This window comes from Pinus tabuliformis, chromosome J (genome assembly GCF_031772625.1).
Source record: "Pinus tabuliformis cultivar Carrire ecotype Pingquan chromosome J, CPIR1, whole genome shotgun sequence".
NCBI classification, from domain to species: Eukaryota; Viridiplantae; Streptophyta; class Pinopsida; order Pinales; family Pinaceae; genus Pinus; species Pinus tabuliformis.
This window is the reverse complement of record NC_142295.1, coordinates 1,138,909,984-1,138,928,016: the sequence shown is the minus strand read 5'-3', so window position 1 is coordinate 1,138,928,016 and position 18,033 is coordinate 1,138,909,984.

Here is an 18,033-nt window from a genome sequence, read left to right as displayed (position 1 = left end):
AAAACCACAAGGGAAAAAACTGGTATTTTGTTCAAAACTTTTAAAATACCGTAAAGAATTCTAAAAACAAGTATATTTTCACAAGAGCTAGTTTGACACTTCTTCGTTTTGAAATTAGAACAACCAGATGTGAACTTGATACACTATCTCGAAAAGGGTTTCATTTTCATGTAGAATTATCTAACCAAATTAATCCCTTGTTATCGAGAAAGATTGATGTTTCCTCTGCTCTAAAAATATTTTAAATATGTTAGCTATTCTTGAAATAAGAAGAATAAATTAAATATATCAACATATAAACTATTATTGCTATTATATTTAAATATTAAATTATTCTTTCTTTAAAATCGATATTTATTATTATTTAATACATATTAGTTTAAATGAAATCATTAATCAACATGCATCACTTTCATAAAAGTATTTCTTTCTCAGGTAGCTTTCCAGAAATGATGAAAATTCGCCTATTTATTAATTACTGGGGTTCGATCAGCTTCGCTCAATCATTCTCATCCTAAATATGAACCACAATTGTGGGTTTGAAATGTCGATCACTAAATCAACATGAATGTGATAAATCTAGAAAATCAATTAAAGGAAGCTAACAATCGCATAGATCTTAAATCCAAAATTATCACCCTACACAGAAGAGACATAATGAGAGAAATTCAATCTTTAGAATGATTCAAAATACTTATAGTTAAGATGAAAATTAATCTCACCTTCCTAAAATGCTAGAGAGATTCGTCTAACATTCTTACTTTTGCAAGAATTAATCACTCAAAAAAATTATAAAAACAAGCATATTTTCATAAGAGCTAGTAAGGCACTTCTTCGCTATGAAATTAGAAGAACTAGATCTGAACTTGATACACTATATCGAAATTTTTTTCATCTTCATGTAGAATTAGCTAACCAAATTAATTACTTTTTATGGTGAAATATTGATGTTTCTTCTGCTCTAAAAATATTTAAATATATTAGCTATTCTTGAAATAAGAAGAATACATTAAATATATCAACATATAAATTATTGCTATTATATTTAACAATTATATTATTCCTTCTTTAAAATCCATATATGTTATTATTCAATACATATTAATTTAAATAACATAATTAATCAGTGCACAACACTTTCGAAAAAAGTGTTTCATTGTTGGCCAATTTTACAAAAACCATGAAAGTTCACCTATTTATTAATTACTAGAGTTTGATCAATTTTCTTCAATTCTTTTCATCCTGAATATGAACGACAGTTATGGGGATCGAAACGTTGATCTATAAATCAACATGAATGCAATAGATCTGGAAAATCAATTGAAACAAGAAAAAGAAACTGATGCTATTAGTTTTTGTCTTTACAATTGGATTTTCTTCAAGGAAAATAGAAGCAAGTTGAAGTTAAAAGAATTGCCAATATTTTGCTCCAATTGTAGAAAAACCACTTATGTAGAAGGTGCCCACTTAGAAGTTTGAAATTTTATGGTATTGGCGAGGAGGATGACTCAACAAATAATTATCCATTATTTCCAGGGTTAAATGCAGTGTTTAAGGAATTAGGTGATGTGATAGAGAAGCCATGGAAAGCTTGACCGTTAGGTATAGCTAAACACTCATTATCATTTTAGAATACTTGGACTAACATTTATGATCTTCAACAGGTTCCTCAGCAAATTGAAAATATTACAATTCCATGGAAAATTTCTAATCCTCCTCCAATTCAATACCCCACACTATGGCCACAACAACTCTCTCCCATGAGTCAGATATGTCTATGGTCTCAAGGATGGTTTGAAGCCTCCTTTCAAGGGAACTTTCCTATACAGACTTAGATTCGTGTGCAACAACAACAATTGTAAATTTTTCCCAATACACCACCAATTAATCCTCCTCTTAAATATAAACTACCCATGCAACCTCACCTAAGTTCAAATAATAAGGTTTCCTAACAATTAAAAGCACCCATATTTCCCACATACTCTCCCATTGATTGTAACGAAAAATATTTCAAATTGGGGAGAGGAGTAAATTCAAGAACTTCATTTACTACCACAAAGCATAAAGAATATAATTTACCCCGAGAAGAAGACCCAATCCATAGATCATTAGAGGAACAATACATAATTGGAGCTCTTGTTGAATCTATTGCCACAGCTGATACCATTATTACTCTTGAAATTGTTTTAATAGTTTTTGTTTCAACTATTGAAACTATTGTAATATTTACTATTGAAATTGCTATAACAACTACTATTGAAACTACCATAATAGTTATTATTTAAACTAATATAGCAATTCATGTTGTTACAACTGAATCTACTTTAACAAGTACTATTTAACTATTGAAACTACTATTATAGTTGACGATACTATTACTGTTGAAAATGTGACCATGCAGACAAGAAGAATGAGTTTGTTACAATCAGAAATATAACTGCATCTCAAGGAAGAACAGAACAATAAGCGACATATGAGCAATATCAAGGGGAAGATGAAAAAGTTCATGAAAAATATTGAAGAGAAAATCCAAGGCTTTTCTTTCATCATCCTTGCAAAATTGGAGGAAATAATCAATGAAGACCAGATATTAGAGCCCGAGATCGAGGAGTTTCTCTCTTATCTCTCATCTGATCCTTCATGGCTTCAAGAGAGAAATCAAGAAGATGTGGACGATTTACACAACTTGACAAAGTGAGATATGCCAACAATTTTTAGTGAATAAAAGGTCTAAGAATATGTGGTTCACATTGAAGTTGATTTTGAAACAATCATCAACATACAATATTCCTCCATCATTCAACAACCCTTGGCACTATATCATCTAAATAAATTAGTTTCTCATGCTTCGGTATGCATTAAAGTTTATATTTCAAATATGAGTGTGAATGCATTTTTATATTTGTTATGCACGTGGTTTCGTTGAAAGCACTCCTACACTTGAAGGATATCTTCATTTCTTCAAGTAAAGTAGGGTATGGTCATATATAAGAATAAAATAGATATATATTATCTTAAAATAAAACTGCTGCAGAATTTTCTGATTTCAACACTTGGTCATTAACTACCTTTGATGCTGCAACTCCCCAAGACTTAGTTGCTACACCCTTAAGCATAGTTACTACATCATAAAGCATAGTTTCTACAACTTCTTTTGGATATGACAAATGCTAAATTCTTATATAATAGTACCATTGTGCTTATTGTTGTTACTTTTACCACCGTCATCATTGTAAAATCTATAATCGTCACTACTGGATTGATCATCATTGGTTATTGCTTATGTCTACATCAAACATCCCTGTCGTAAGTATCGTAAGGTATGATTTGATCTTAATTCCTCATTATTCTATAAAGAAACTATGATTGTTGATTGGTAGATCCTTCTCCACTTCACCTACACAAGATCGTCCATTAAGTCAGTTTGAGGGGGTGGGTTTTTCATTGTCATGCTTGACACTTCATGTCCTTAAGATTAAAATGATGTGGGTAATTAGGGGTTGTAATAATAAAGAATGCTACTACGAGGTGAATAATCCATATAATTTGAGTTTCTCTAAAAGTTTTTATCTTAGAAATTTTTCCAAGTTCCTCTAAAAGGTATTATTAAAATGCGTCCTATGGTCAACCACTCCTCTAAAACTTCAATATGATTTAACAATACATCTAGTATGACCACTAAAGGGGACTTTTAGTTATCATCCAACATGATTCATTTCAATACACACTAAATAACCAAGGTTTAGGGCTATAGCGAACGGTGTTTCCCATGGTCTAAATGTGAATAATGAGTTATGTTTCTAGCAATCTAAAATACTTTGGCACCACGTGACTTCCTTACCCTCCAAAAAATTCCAATGAGAAGTAAACTTTATTTTAAATCTCTTGAGTGGTTATATAAAAAGAATCATCACACGAGGAAAGAAAGAAAAACTAATAAAAATAAGTATTAGGAAGTACAAGCAAACACATCGCGGTACTGAACATACCTTCTAGCAGCAAGGCTATGCTTATATGGTACCAAGGAAAACTTGTTGAGGTACTGAATAGGCCTACTGATAGTGGGGCTATGCCAAGTAAGAGAGATGAAGAAAACACATTGGAACACATATAACTCATTCCAAGAAAAGGCTCTGGGTCACATTCTAAAATAATCATCATTGAAGTTAAAGTTAGGAAGAATAAACCTCATATCCCAGCTTTTAGAGAATGACTTTAAGTTCCTTCAAGTATTATGATTTGAAGTTTGATCATTTAGAAAATAAAGAGGTTTTCATCGAAATGGGGACCCTTAGTGTAGGCTATTTATTTTTCCCATATAAGGGGGCTCATTTTATACACTTGGATAATGGTAAGACTTTGAGAGATGAAGAAAAAGGTAATTGGTTCATCCTAGGATTGTATCTTTTTGTCATCCCTTTTTCCCATATTTATATCTTATTTTCATCCATATTTAATTCCATGGCATTCAACATGATAATGTCACTTTTATTTATAATGGGGTTATTGGGGTTATGACTTACTGACTTTGGTTTCTCATATGATGTTTTATTTAGTTTTGGGGAAGAAATTATTGCTATAGTCTATGGGATGGTAAAAATGAATCTTAGAGTAGTTCAACAAGACACTTTCACTCATTTTCTAGTAGTTTCAGTCCTTTTATTTTGTAGCATACATATTGTTAGAAACATAGGGAAGTAATGATTTTGGAATTCACCCCTTCAAAAGCTTCATTGACCATGTTACAATGATTTCCATCACTTTGTTCATGTTGCTACTTCATTATTATAGGATGAATAGAAATATCTATTTCTCAACATCCTTCATCATACATCAGTTCTCTCTTTCAGATTTAGATTCATTTTATGAGTGTTTTTGGAAATATCAAATTGTTGAGATGAAACTAGAGATAAAAATCAACTTCAAACATTTTGATTTGTTAAAATTTTAGGGGATAATGATAATAAACTATTGAAGCTTGGCATTTCATTTTGTATCAACTTGTTCTACTTTTTATATGTATTTTGGCCCTCATATCTTACCAACCCACTCGTATCCATCATTCAACGAGCAAGATTCAATTCTTTCTCAACATTTGTATAAGTCTTGCCTATTTACAACTTTTATTTCGGTATCTAATAGGGATTCTCTTCATTGAATATTGTGTCCTCCATGTCTTATTTCCATAAATTTATTGGGACCAATCCTATTACCAATCAGCCATTGAAGATTGTGGCTTCCATCTGCAGACAAGGTTTTTATTTTTATTTCCTCCCAAGTGCTAGTAACTCAAACCCTACTGCAAAATAATTAGAGGAAAAGTTGTATGGACCATGTGTCAGCCTTCCTTAGAATGTGCTCCCTTCAATTTTCCTCTATTTCTAATAAAACCTTTGAATGTTGTGTTCCTAACCTATTTTCAAGTTGTCATTTTATGGAAATTTTAACTATACCTCTACAAGTCCACTTATGGATAGTGCCTTTTGTTGTAGCTACTACAACTAATCCATGTGGCTCCAAAATTAGTGGTGGCCTTGAAAAATATCATAAATAAAAGCCATTAGATGGAAGTGAAACTAGAACCATATTTTAGTGCTCGTCACCCTAATTCTAATGGTGTGAACAACACTCAAATATGATTTCATATGCTCAATATATAGCTGGTCAAAAATATGGTCAAACTAGGCCAAGTGGGAGTCACTAATGACGAAAAAATTTGGAGAAGGAATGGCACATGAAAAATGATGGTCAGAAAGGGTGAATTTTTTTCCTCTTTAATTTTCCTAATAACCCTTAAAAGACGACACCAAATTTTTGTCCAATTATATCATAAAAAACTTAAAAATGAAAAAAATTGGGTGGCGGGCTACCACCCCCCAATGACATTCATCTATATATTTTAAAACATATAGAGTGGGTGGGACACTCACTAGAGGACCCGCTCCACCTGTCAATATAACGGTGCCACGTGTATGGAGGATTCGATGGGGATCGAACTTGACGGACCCAGGTGGATCAGCCCATCAACATGCAGCTCCAAATTCAAAATATATTATAAATGCGAAAAATATATTGAAATGTCATTAAAACAATGAACCAAATATGTGTACAAGGTTTTTTATACTTGGCCCACCTTGAAGTTATGTGCCACCATTTTCCAATGAGCCAATGACGCATTCGTTTGAAGGTCCTCCCATGTTTTGTATATAAACCTCAACATTTATGTATTTGAGGGGAGGTGTGGTGAGAACAAAGAGTAGTGAAGCATTTTTGTAGGTGGAACCAGGAGTGCCTAGGCATTCATGGCATCCAAGAAATATTTTGAAGGAATCTTGGGAAAATATTCTTATAGGGAATCTTGAGGGAATCTAAAGATTACTTGGAGCTCAAGAGGTCACCTTCTCAAAATATGCTGATGTTTGTAGTCGTTTGACGTGATTTCGTGCCATGAATCCAATGGTGATGTATGTTTCTACATCTGAGCTTTGCATTTTTCTTCCATTACAAAATATGGAGGTATAAGGGTCATTTATGTAAATTTGATTGCAATTCATTTTTTATGCCATTTAATGAAAGAGGCCTCCCCACTTTGAGCAGGACCGGGAGATGTAGCCTACAATGGGTGAACTTCATAATCAAATAGTTTGTGTGCCTTTTATCTCATGGTTTCTTTATGATTGCCACTTACTTTTCATATTTTTAATTTACTTGGTTGAATGCTCTTTTATATGTAATTTGGTATGCATCCTTGAAGTTAAAATATCTGGATCAAGCTTAGTATCATAGCAAGTCTTTTTGATACGAGTTGCATGAGTGAATGATAAGTAGGAACAAGATCCAAAGAGGAGAAGTGTTACACAAAAATATCATCACCATGACTATTTGCAGTCAGTATGGGTCTATCATCACTTGTACTGTCCTCCTAAGCAAGTCTCAGACCTCAGATCTTCAAGTCAAGCTTTGAAAATGAGAGAAAGACATTGAAAATCAACAAAGCTCTGGTTCTGCACTTTCTCTCACTGTTGCTTGTGGTCCCGCACCCCCTGTTCACAATACCTACGGACCTGCCTGCTCTATTCCTAAAGGAGTGGATGCGGACCCCTGTGAAAGTCAAAAAGGTGCAAGTTTATTCTAAAAAACTCACTTTGGGCTAATTCTAGATGATTCTAGAAGGAATTTTGACGTGGATTGTTCGCTCTTAGGTGGTTCATGCATCCCAAAAGAGAAGGAGCTAATCCCTTGAGGAGAGGAGCTATGCCTTTGAAGGAGGGCTTTATCCCTTTGAAGGAGGACCTAGTAACTTCCTTCCACTGCACTATAAATTAAGACATTGGGATGGTTGCTAGAGAGGTTAGAAGCTAAACATTTTTGAGGGTAAATGCTGCTGGAATTGAGACTTCCTAGTTAAGCTTGAGAGGAGAGATCACATACCTTTTTGGTCTTCATTGGGAAGAGAGTGAAATTTTTCAAAGTAGAGGAGACTTCTTCTTGGACCCTGGGAGGAGCTTGTACGGCATCAAGGAATAGGTTGTAAAGTTCTTCTTTGATTTGAATTAATACAATCAGATTCATTTTTCTCAACAAATTGTCTTATGTCATTTGTTTCATGAATTCCTTGATCATCATGATAAGTATGATTTATGATATTGGCTTTTCAAGTGCTATTTAATTTGTTTGCTTGTTTTTGTTCGTAGATTTGCTACAAGGGAGCTCATTTGGATCAAAGGAGCGAGGCTTCTACAAAATTGCATTGGACCCAAGGTAGGTCTAAAACACTTGTTTGCCTTTGTTTATAAGTTTCATATTTAGAGAAAGATAGTTTTTGATTGGGTTGCTTGTCACTAGATATCGCTAGATTCTAGGAAGGTCTATCTTGTCCGCAAGATCGACTCATTCCGTGTGACAAAATGGCGACTTTGCTGGGGAGCTTGATTTTTTCCTTGTTTTTACTTTGACCTGAGAAACTGTGTTTTTGTTTATGTGTTTGGCTTGTTGTGTGTGGAATTGGGTAGATTTAGTAGATCTAGGATTATTTTTTGTTTTTAATAACTTTGGGAGAGGACCGTACCCTCAGCCTGCAACATAGTGTGGACCTGTCTGCACTTTTGCTATTCGCACAGAGCGGTACCGCACCTGTGTGAACTGTGGGCCTGCGGACCCTGCTAAAATTTTGAAAAACTTAAGATTTTCTCTTTCAATCAGTTTAGTTTTTGTTTAGATGTTGTTATCCCCTGCCCAGACCTGCATGTAACTTGTCATAAGATTTTCTTAGGTTAATTCCATTAGTGTTAGGGTTTTACGTGAAATTCCTAGAATTTTTGGTTGCCGGGCTTGGTTTTCATTTTGGTCTTGTAGTAGCTCAGAGCTTAGAAGCCTCAGATCACCTTGGTTTTTATTGGCCTTCTTATGAGTCTGACCATTTGCAAAATTTACCTTTGTTGAGGAATCCACCTTGTGTTTTCTCTTTGCGAAACTTCGAAAAGACTTGTGTTAAAAGTTTGGATTTCATTTTTAGAAAAGAAAACAAAAATTGGTTGTTTTTTGATTGATTTGTGATTCTGGACAAATTAGTCCTTAGTTTGCTTATAGCTAAGTAAAACATCCTTGAAAAAGACATCTTGTAAGCTTTGACTTCAAATAGTTTTTTATAGTTTATAGATCTCAAGATTAGTTATTTCCATAGTTTTGAGTGTTTTATAAAAAATAAAAAAATCTCTTTTGGAAAAAGTTTGTTTTTGTAGTATTTGAGTGTTTGAAAGAAAAGGGAAATTTTTGTGAAAATAACTAGTTGTCTCGTTTTGAGTGCATTGGAAAAGACAAAAAGCTCTTCTTTTAATTTGTTTGTTAAGAAAGATTTGTGTTTACAAGCATTTGCATTCTCAAACTCTTTCCTAGCTAGAAGTTCATTGAAGGGAAAAAATTGCTTAATCATCTTAAGTGCATTTTTTTAGTGATTTCGAGTCGAGTCTTCACACCACGAGTTTCATCTCCGCACCTCTTGACATAAACAAAAACCAATAAAAATAACGCTTAAGGTAAAATCTATCTAGTAATATTTTTACTTCTAGGGCTCTATTACACCAACATAGCTTAGGCTAGTGTCTTGGAGTAGGGAGTAATTAACTCTCCAAGACAGTAAAACAAACAAGTAGCTGTATCTTGCTGTAGGAGAAAAATCCAATTGTTGCATCTATGCTCTGGGAAAGCTCCTCTTAAAGGAGAAGCACAAGATCGTGTCCGAACCAGTGTGGGAATCAACCCTTCCTCATTGGGAACGACGCCAGATATTCATGTATTAAAAACAGTAAACCTCGGATTAACCATTGTCGAGGAGCCTGGGGTCACTTGTTGGTTAACCTTGGATTATGTCAAGGAGCCTTCAAGGGGATTCAGCTTGTTACTCTGCCCTTGCGTGCGTATCGGATCGTAGACTGTTCCCCCAAGTATATTTATTTCCGTTGATAACCATAGTGACCATATTCTATAGGATTCTTCCTAAGGTGACAGTGGTCGGAAGATCCCACTGTACCTGGAGCAGACGTCGGCTAGACTCACTTTGATTTTCTGGGGGGTTCTCTTCACTCGAGATGGTTTAGTGGAGGAACTTTTGCCAGTCTATTCATTAAGCAGGTTTCTGGGGTAACTGTTCCAACCGCCATTTCTGTATTGAACTCTGTGACATTGAATTTCATCACCAACTAGTGTTTTCAGTACGGAAAGTTACTGTTTGTGTGTGTTTTGATCTCCTAGATTCTTTAGGCGTGTGATTCAATTTTTTTTGGTTATTTAGAAGCTTTAGGTGGTTTTCATTGAGATTTTACTTTGTTTGCGTGTGAAGTAGTTAAAATATTTAATCGTGGCTGAATTACCGAGGAAGTCCCGTAGACTTCGGGGCCAACCTCCTGAGTTTTCACCGAGCCAGCCTGAAGGGTTAAGAGCCCTCGTCACTCCTAGAGACAGTAGAGTTGGGTCACCTGAAGAAGGAGAGTCTTCTTTGGTGGTACATCCTGATTTTCAAGCCTTAGTAGCAGATTATAATCCATAATCTATGTCTGTTTCTGAAATTACTAGTAACTTTTCATCTACTAGTGATTTATGTGAGGAACTTGAAATATCTGAACCTGAAAGTGAATATGCTGCTACTCCGACATCTAGATTTACCTCTCCAACTTCTAGTGGTCCTGGTTTACCCAGGGTAGAAAGAATAATTACCCAAAATCTTCCTTCTGGACTTATAGCTATTGAAGAACTTGCCACTCCGGAAGAAGAGGTAGGCATCCCTATCCCTGAAAATCAACCTGTTATAGAACTTAGGGAGCGTGAATCAATCTTTTACAGTCAACCTAGGAGCAGTGCTTGGTATCTTTCATTGACTAACTTTTTGGAAAACCTGAGACTAAGTTTTTCACAACCTCGTATTCCTCATCACCCAACACCTAGAGGTTACTATCCTCCGTTAAATATGTCAAGGCAGTCGTCCATGTTTTCTCAATCTCCAGAATCCTTTTTATACGACGGTCCTTCTATTCCCTTTGGGTATCAGTCACTTACTAGTACTTTTTCGGGAGCATCTCCTCAACCCATTGAGCAAGGGTTATTAACTGGAAATAATGGTACTAAGTTGTTGAGTGTAGAAGATATTCTCATGATGTCAGGTACTATTCCTAATCCTCAACCTCAAGGTAGCCAGTTACCGCCTGGGGGACAACCTCAAGGACAGTACATACCTACAGGACAATACGTTCCTCAAGGTCAACCCCAGACTCAATATGTACCTCAAGGTCAACCCGAGTATCAATATGTACCTCAAGGTCAACCCCAGTATTAGTACGTGCCTCAGGGTTATCAACCCCAAGGTCAGTACTCGAACCAAGGTTTCCAACCACCTTCTGGTCAATCATATGTTCAAGGAACTGGAAATGTACCTCTGAATTATCAACCCTACCCTCAACCCGGTTATGGTCCTCAATATTCTCAACCTGTTATGGGTCCGTACCCCGGAATGAACTTAATGTGGGATCCATCTCAAACTCAACAGGTCTTGCAACCAAATGTACAGTTGTCATCTCAAAGTAGACAACCCTTAGTTTCTAGTTCACCCCAGCAACCTGTCCAGTCTACTATTCAAACTTTTGTACCTTCGGTAGTTTCTCAGCCTGGGCCTAGTACGCCTCGTACTCTGCCTCAAACGGCTGCTGCAACTGCTGCAAAATCTGTTCAATTTACCCCACCTACTTCTCGAGTATCGATAGCTCCGATTTCTACTGTTCCTGTATCAACTACTCAGACATCTTTACCTCAGTCTGGATCCACAATTCAAACTTCGGTTCAGATGCCTGTAGGACAACCTGGTTTAAGTACGGTTGTCACAAGTCAACCTCAATTTACCTATCAACTGTACCAGGGATAGTACCAATTTGGTCCTGCTGTGCAGCAGTCAGTCTATCAGTATCAACCGTACCCTGGGTATACATATCAACAACCTCAACAACCCCAGTACGGTCTGGTTAATCCTGGTTTTTCGGGAGGATATAATATCCCAAATGCAATCCCAATTCCTAGTTATCCTGGATATCCTCCTCCTGGGACTGGTCTCATGACCTAGAGTTTTAGGGACCCTAATCGTCAGTTACCGTTTATCACAACTTTGGACTTGCCTGACTTGTCGCACCTAACGAACAATCCCATTAACTATCTTCCGTTTTGGCCGCCAATGCCGAATAAGTTGCCTAGTGATATTCCTAAGTTTGAAGGCAAATCAAGAGATGACCTGTCGAACCATGTGATGACTTATCACCTCTGGCGTGCGTCTAATTCCATTTCAGATGATTCAATCCATTTAAGGCTTTTCCAGTGCACTCTAATTGGTCTTGCATCCAAGTGGTACATTGAGTTACCGTGAGCCACTTTTTATAATTTTACTCAGTTAGCTACTTCGTTTTTAACTCATTTTCAGTTGCCAGTCAGATACGACAATGGCACGGAATTATTAACTTCATTAAAGAAGTTGACGTCCACTTATATTTTAGATCACATTCATGAATGGAGACGTCGACGGCGTTTAGTGAAGGTTTTTATTCTGGATCAGATCTTAGCTGAATGGTTTGTAAAATCTTTATTGCCAAAGATCATTGAGGATGTAGCTAAGGCCGGAGTCATTACTAAGGAGGAAGTAATTGCTCAGGCGCAGTACCTTGACTTAGTTTATATGCAATCAGGTACGTTACACAAGAAAATTCCCGATCTTCCTAAGCAAAATCAAATCACTGCAGCTCCTTCAGGGTCTCATGCTGCTGATGGTATGATTGGCATGGTTAATACCAAAAGTAAGAAGAAGTCTTCCAAGAATTCTTCTCCTATCATAACCTTGCCAGATTCCCCGACAGGAGATTCTTCCGTGGAAATTTCCGCCGATATTCATGTTGTAGAGTCATCTACAGCCAAATCAAAATCCGGTGGTAAGAAGAAAGGGAAGAAGAAAAATAAAATACATAAAAATTCGAAAGAGAAACCAGAAAAAGCGGAATCAAATGATGAAAAACGCAAACCTCGTTATCCTTGTCTCATTTGTGACGAAGAGCATTTTACAAGAGACTGCCCTCATCGTGCAGAGGTTGTGAAAATTGTCAAAGGTTCCCAAACACCTGCTATTTTGAAGGATCCTTTTCCAAGTCAAGACAGTAAGATGATAGATTCTTCCTCAAATGCCAATGAAGAACCCATACTGATGATGCCCCATGTTAGGATTGCGACTCGATCGCATGATTATGGAAGTAAAAGTCCTGTTGATGGTAAAGAAGCAGAATCTTTTCATTCTAACCCATCAACCTCAACTCTCGGTTCCGATCCGCTACAGATCGAGAAACCTAATCCAGACTTAGTAATCAAACCGCTCGCCAAGGGTATACTTCGAAAGTCAGCTTTCAATCCACATGCGAGAGCGGCTCAGAACTATAACATTGTTGAAGATTTAGCTGTTTCACCTTCAGCAATGTCGGCTTTGGAAGTGCTACAATCATGTCCAGCACAGCGTAAATTACTATTGTCGGCTATAGGAGCTGTTGACATTCAGGACTCGAACCTTATAATTTTTGATCTAGAAAATAGTACACCACGCTTACCTCATCAAATGGCTTTCCAGATACCAGTGTTAGTCAAAAACATACCTATTTATAGGACTGTGATTGATGAGGGAGCCTCAATGTGTATTATGTCGATACAATGTTGGAGATCGCTTGGTTCTCCTTCTCTAAATCAATCCCCGAGGATTCTAAAGGCCTTTGATGGCCGTGGGTTTCATCCATTTGGAATTATATAGGATTTACCTATAGGGGTAGAAGGAAAAACTGTTAATCTAAATGTGGAGGTGGTTGATGCCCCTCTACATTACAACCTTCTCTTGGGTGGTAGTTGGTCTTATGTTATGACAGTTGTCGTTTCATCGGTCTTTTGGCTTATAAAGTTTCCTCATAATTGAAAGATTGTAACTATAGACCAGCTGACTTACTTTTCATCCAACCCAACCTCTTTTGAAAGTATTCAGCATGTCGGCAAAACGACTATCCCGTATAAGGATGTTGGAGTAGGACTAGTTAAAGATGCCGATTTACTGGGAACTTTTCCTTTTCCTCCTATCAACGCATCATCTTCTACTGCAGCCATTCATATGATTTTGTTAGACACCATTGTTTATGATGATCCTTGGATCGTACCTTCTGAATCTGAGATAGACTCATTTGGTGATATTATGCCTTCGAGTCCATATGAAATTGCGTATCAGGCCGTGCAGTCATTTTCCAACCCATCTTCAACCAAAATTGACTTAATGAATGTGGTCCATGAGGAATCACTTTTAACATCAAACTCGGATTCAACAACATTTTCCGAACTTGTTCACACTGATGAGAAAATTCGTGAAATCCTATGTGTCGATGATTTACCATGGGAAGATCTGCATCATAGATCTTCGTTTTTACCCGAGAATGATGGTTCTGAAAATGATTTTTCATCAATTTTTACGACTGAATATGTCAAGGAACCTCAGAATCCAATGAAAAATCATGATTCCGAGTTAAATTTGGGAAACATTTCTCGAACTATTCCTATTGATATTTCGGTTAAGCCTGGAATTGTTGAAAACATTCATATAGGTGCCTCGTGTACGGAAGATGAAATTCAAAGATATAAGTCCCTATTTCAAGAATTCCATGACGTGTTTGCCTGGTCATATGAGGAAATTCCAGGAATTGACCCCGCAATTGTTGTCCATGAAATCAAAACTTACCCGGACGCTAAACCCGTCCAGCAACATTTGCGCTAGATTCACTCGAGAAAAGCTGCTGCTATAAAAGTAGAAGTCGAAAAATTACTCAAAGCAGGTTTCATTTATCGGATTCCATTAACGGATTGGGTATTGAATATTGTCCGGTTAACAAAAAGCAAGGGACAATAGGAATATGTATCGATTATAGGGATATTAATCGAGCCTGTCCAAAAGGCAATTACCCAACTCCCTATATCGATCAAATCATTAATGATTGTGCCGGTAGTGAAATATTTTCCTTCATGGATGGTTTTTCCGGATACAATCAAATCAATATTCTACCTGCCAATCAACCAAAAACAGCTTTCATTTGTCCATGGGGGACATTTTCTGATTCCAAATTACCTTTTGGGCTCAAGAATGCCAGGGCAACTTTTCAAAGGGCCATGTCTTATGCATTTCATGACATCAATCACATTGTTCAACCCTATCTCGATGATTTGTCTGCTCATTCATTACATCAAGCTGATCATCTCATCCATTTACGAGCAATCTTTTTGAGGTGTAGGCATTATCGGATTAGGTTGAATCCACACAAGTGTGTTTTCTGAATAGAAACGGGTCAGTTGTTGGGGTTTGTTGTCTCAAAAGATGACATTCACATCGATCCCTCAAAGGTTGAAGCTATTGTCAAATTGCCTCCTCCTTTGAGTCTTCGCCAACTCCAAAGTTTGCAAGAGAAAGAAAACTTTTTACGTCGATTCATTTCTAACTACGCCGAGATTACAAAGGGTTTTACCTGGTTGTTGAAATAGAATATTCCATTCTTTTGGGATGAGATAGCTGAGAAATATTTTGATGCACTAAAACATGCGTTGACCCATGCACCGTTATTGCATCCTCCCAACTACAACCAGGACTACTTCTTGTATCTCGCCGCTTCCCATTCCACCATTGGAATGGTGTTACTTCAGGAATATGAATTCGGTACTGAACATGTGATATATTACCTTAGTCGAACTTTAAATCCAACTGAGCTAAAATACTCACATGTGGAGAAATTGGAATTCGCAGCTGTTCAAGCTGTCCAACGTTTTCGTCATTACATTTTACTACGTAAGACTACAGTAATTTCTGATTGCAACCCTATGATCTATATTTTGACCAAGCAACTGCTAGGGGGCAAGTTCTCCAAATGGATTGTGATCCTGCAGGAGTTCGACTTGGAATTTGAAAAGTCTAAGTCGAAGAAATCTTTAGTTTTTGCGGAGTTAATGTGTGACTTCCCGCGTGCTGATACAGAAACTGTGGCGGAGGAGCCCATTGCGGATGAATCCTTGTTTCTAATCAGCACTTTAGATCCATGATACAGGGATATCATCATTTATCTCCAGACCCAATTCTTTCAGCCAGAAATATCAAGGTCAGAACGTCGAAAAATACGATTTCAGTCCCAACAATTCAGAATTATTGGAGATACTCTTTATCGCCATGGGGCAGACTCTGTTTTTCAACGTTGTTTAACTCACGAGGAAGCTGAAACGGTTCTGAATGACTGTCACTCTGGAGCGTGTGGCGGTCAAATGTCTGGGTATGCCACAACCCAAAATATATTTCACGCTGGCTACTTCTGGCCGTCTTTGTTTAAAGATTGTATTAACGCGGTCCAAAAATGCCACAACTACCAAATTTTTGATCGAAAGATGCGCGCTCCACCTGATCCTCTCCACCCTATAATTGCTGTCGGCCTGTTTGCAAAATGGGGTATCGTTTTATTACATGTAACCCTCACTCGGCCGGGGGGCATGTGTATATCATCCCTGCGGTAGATTATTTTACCAAGTGGGCCGAGACAATGCCTACATTTGAGGCAGACGAGAAAACAACTACGATTTTTGTGTTCAATCATATAATTGCTAGGCTTGGTGTTCCATAAGAAATTATCACTGATCATGGGCGTCATTTTTGAAACGTTATGATGACTGAACTTACAGGCCGGCTTGGCTTGCGTCACGATAGTTCAACTCCTTATTATCCACAAGCTAATGGTTTGGTTGAAGCCATCAACAAAGTTCTAGTCATCATGATCCGATGAATCACTGGGATTCATCGGTTGAATTGGCATAACATGCTATTTTCAGCGCTTTGGGCATATCGAACCTCAGTAAAAACGTCAACAGGGTTCACTCCTTTCCAACTAGTTTATGGTCTGGAAGCTATGTTACCCATTGAATGCGAAATCCCGTCACTGCAAATGGCCATCGAGTTACTTCCAGCCACTTCCGAAGAGGAAAAAAATTTGTTATACTTGGCTCAACTAGATGAGAATCGACGTGATGCTGCATTAGTGATCAGAACTCATGCAAAACGTATTAAAGCTCAATATGATCGCAATGTGACCCCTCAAAATTTTTCGGAAGGAGGCTTAGTCTTATTGTACGATCAAGCTAATGATAAATTAGGCACTGGAAAATTCGTTCCTATGTGGCATGGTCCCTATGTTGTCAAGTGAAAGCTAGCAAAAGGGGCCTATGAATTGGTATACGTTGACAGGGACTCTTTAGGTAAACCCATAAATGGTCTTTACCTGAAGAGGTATTATTTAAATATGGGTGTGGAGATTCTTAGTTAGGTTAGTTTTCTTTCTAGCTGGTGTGTTTTAGTTTAAAAAGTGTGCTTAGCTTAGAGAGTGTTTTTCGTCATTATTCCTGCTTATCTTGGTTTTACTCTTGATATTGTAGATGTCGATGCCTCTCCAAACATACATTGCTTTTGCTGATGGTGCTTGTCGTAATACACAGAACATTTCTTCCGTAGCTTGGGTTATCTATTCGCCCTCTGACGAGTTGGTATCTATGCATGGGGTAAGCCTCGGTGAAACAACGAACAACATTGCAGAGTATAGTGCAGTGATTGAGTTATTATCTGAATCTATTTCATTTGGGATTCGGAGTTTGATAGTAAGGTTAGATTCTGAACTAGTTGTATTACAGCTTAATAGAGTATATGCCATTAGAAATCCAGTGTTATTGAGATTATTTTTGAGAGTGCATCTCTTGGAATGTGAATTTTATTATATTGAATATCAGCATATTCCAAGATCTTTAAATACATTAGCAGATGCAATTTCTTCTCGAATGTTAAGTAGACATTTGCAATAATCATACAAATAAATTTAAAAACATTCCATAACATGTTTCACAAGATAAGCCGGTAATAGTTATATAGTATAATATAGGAGTGTGTCAAAATATACATCGTCCTCGATCATAGGTTGAAAAACACCTTATGATCGACAAAAATGATAGGTACAAGAAACAAAAATGTCATATGTATGTCTACAATAGGCGATCATCCTATCACTGGTGATGATCTCGATAAGAAACCACTGTACAGGTCACCTTACAAAGGAACCTCCTAAAAGGTCCTGGGACCCCAATCACATAGCGTTGTAGTCGACGAGGAATGTCATTTATGCCAATCTCTGGAATGTCTCCTGTTAAACGCTCTAGACGACTGTCCAATTCGGCTAAGGTCTCTGCTGATTCGTCCTGTGGGGCTGGTGCCACTGTAGCTAATTGTTTCCTCTCGTAAGGCCGGAGAGCGGCTGATCACTGTGGAGCCACATCTGCGTTTGAAACTTTTACTATCAATTTTGGGACGAGATAAAAACAAAAAAAAATAAATTAGAAAAATGTTGAAAATGATTTTACCCTAGTCATCCCATTGCTCTCCTGGTGGAAGAGCCATGTCTGGGTCACCACAAAAAT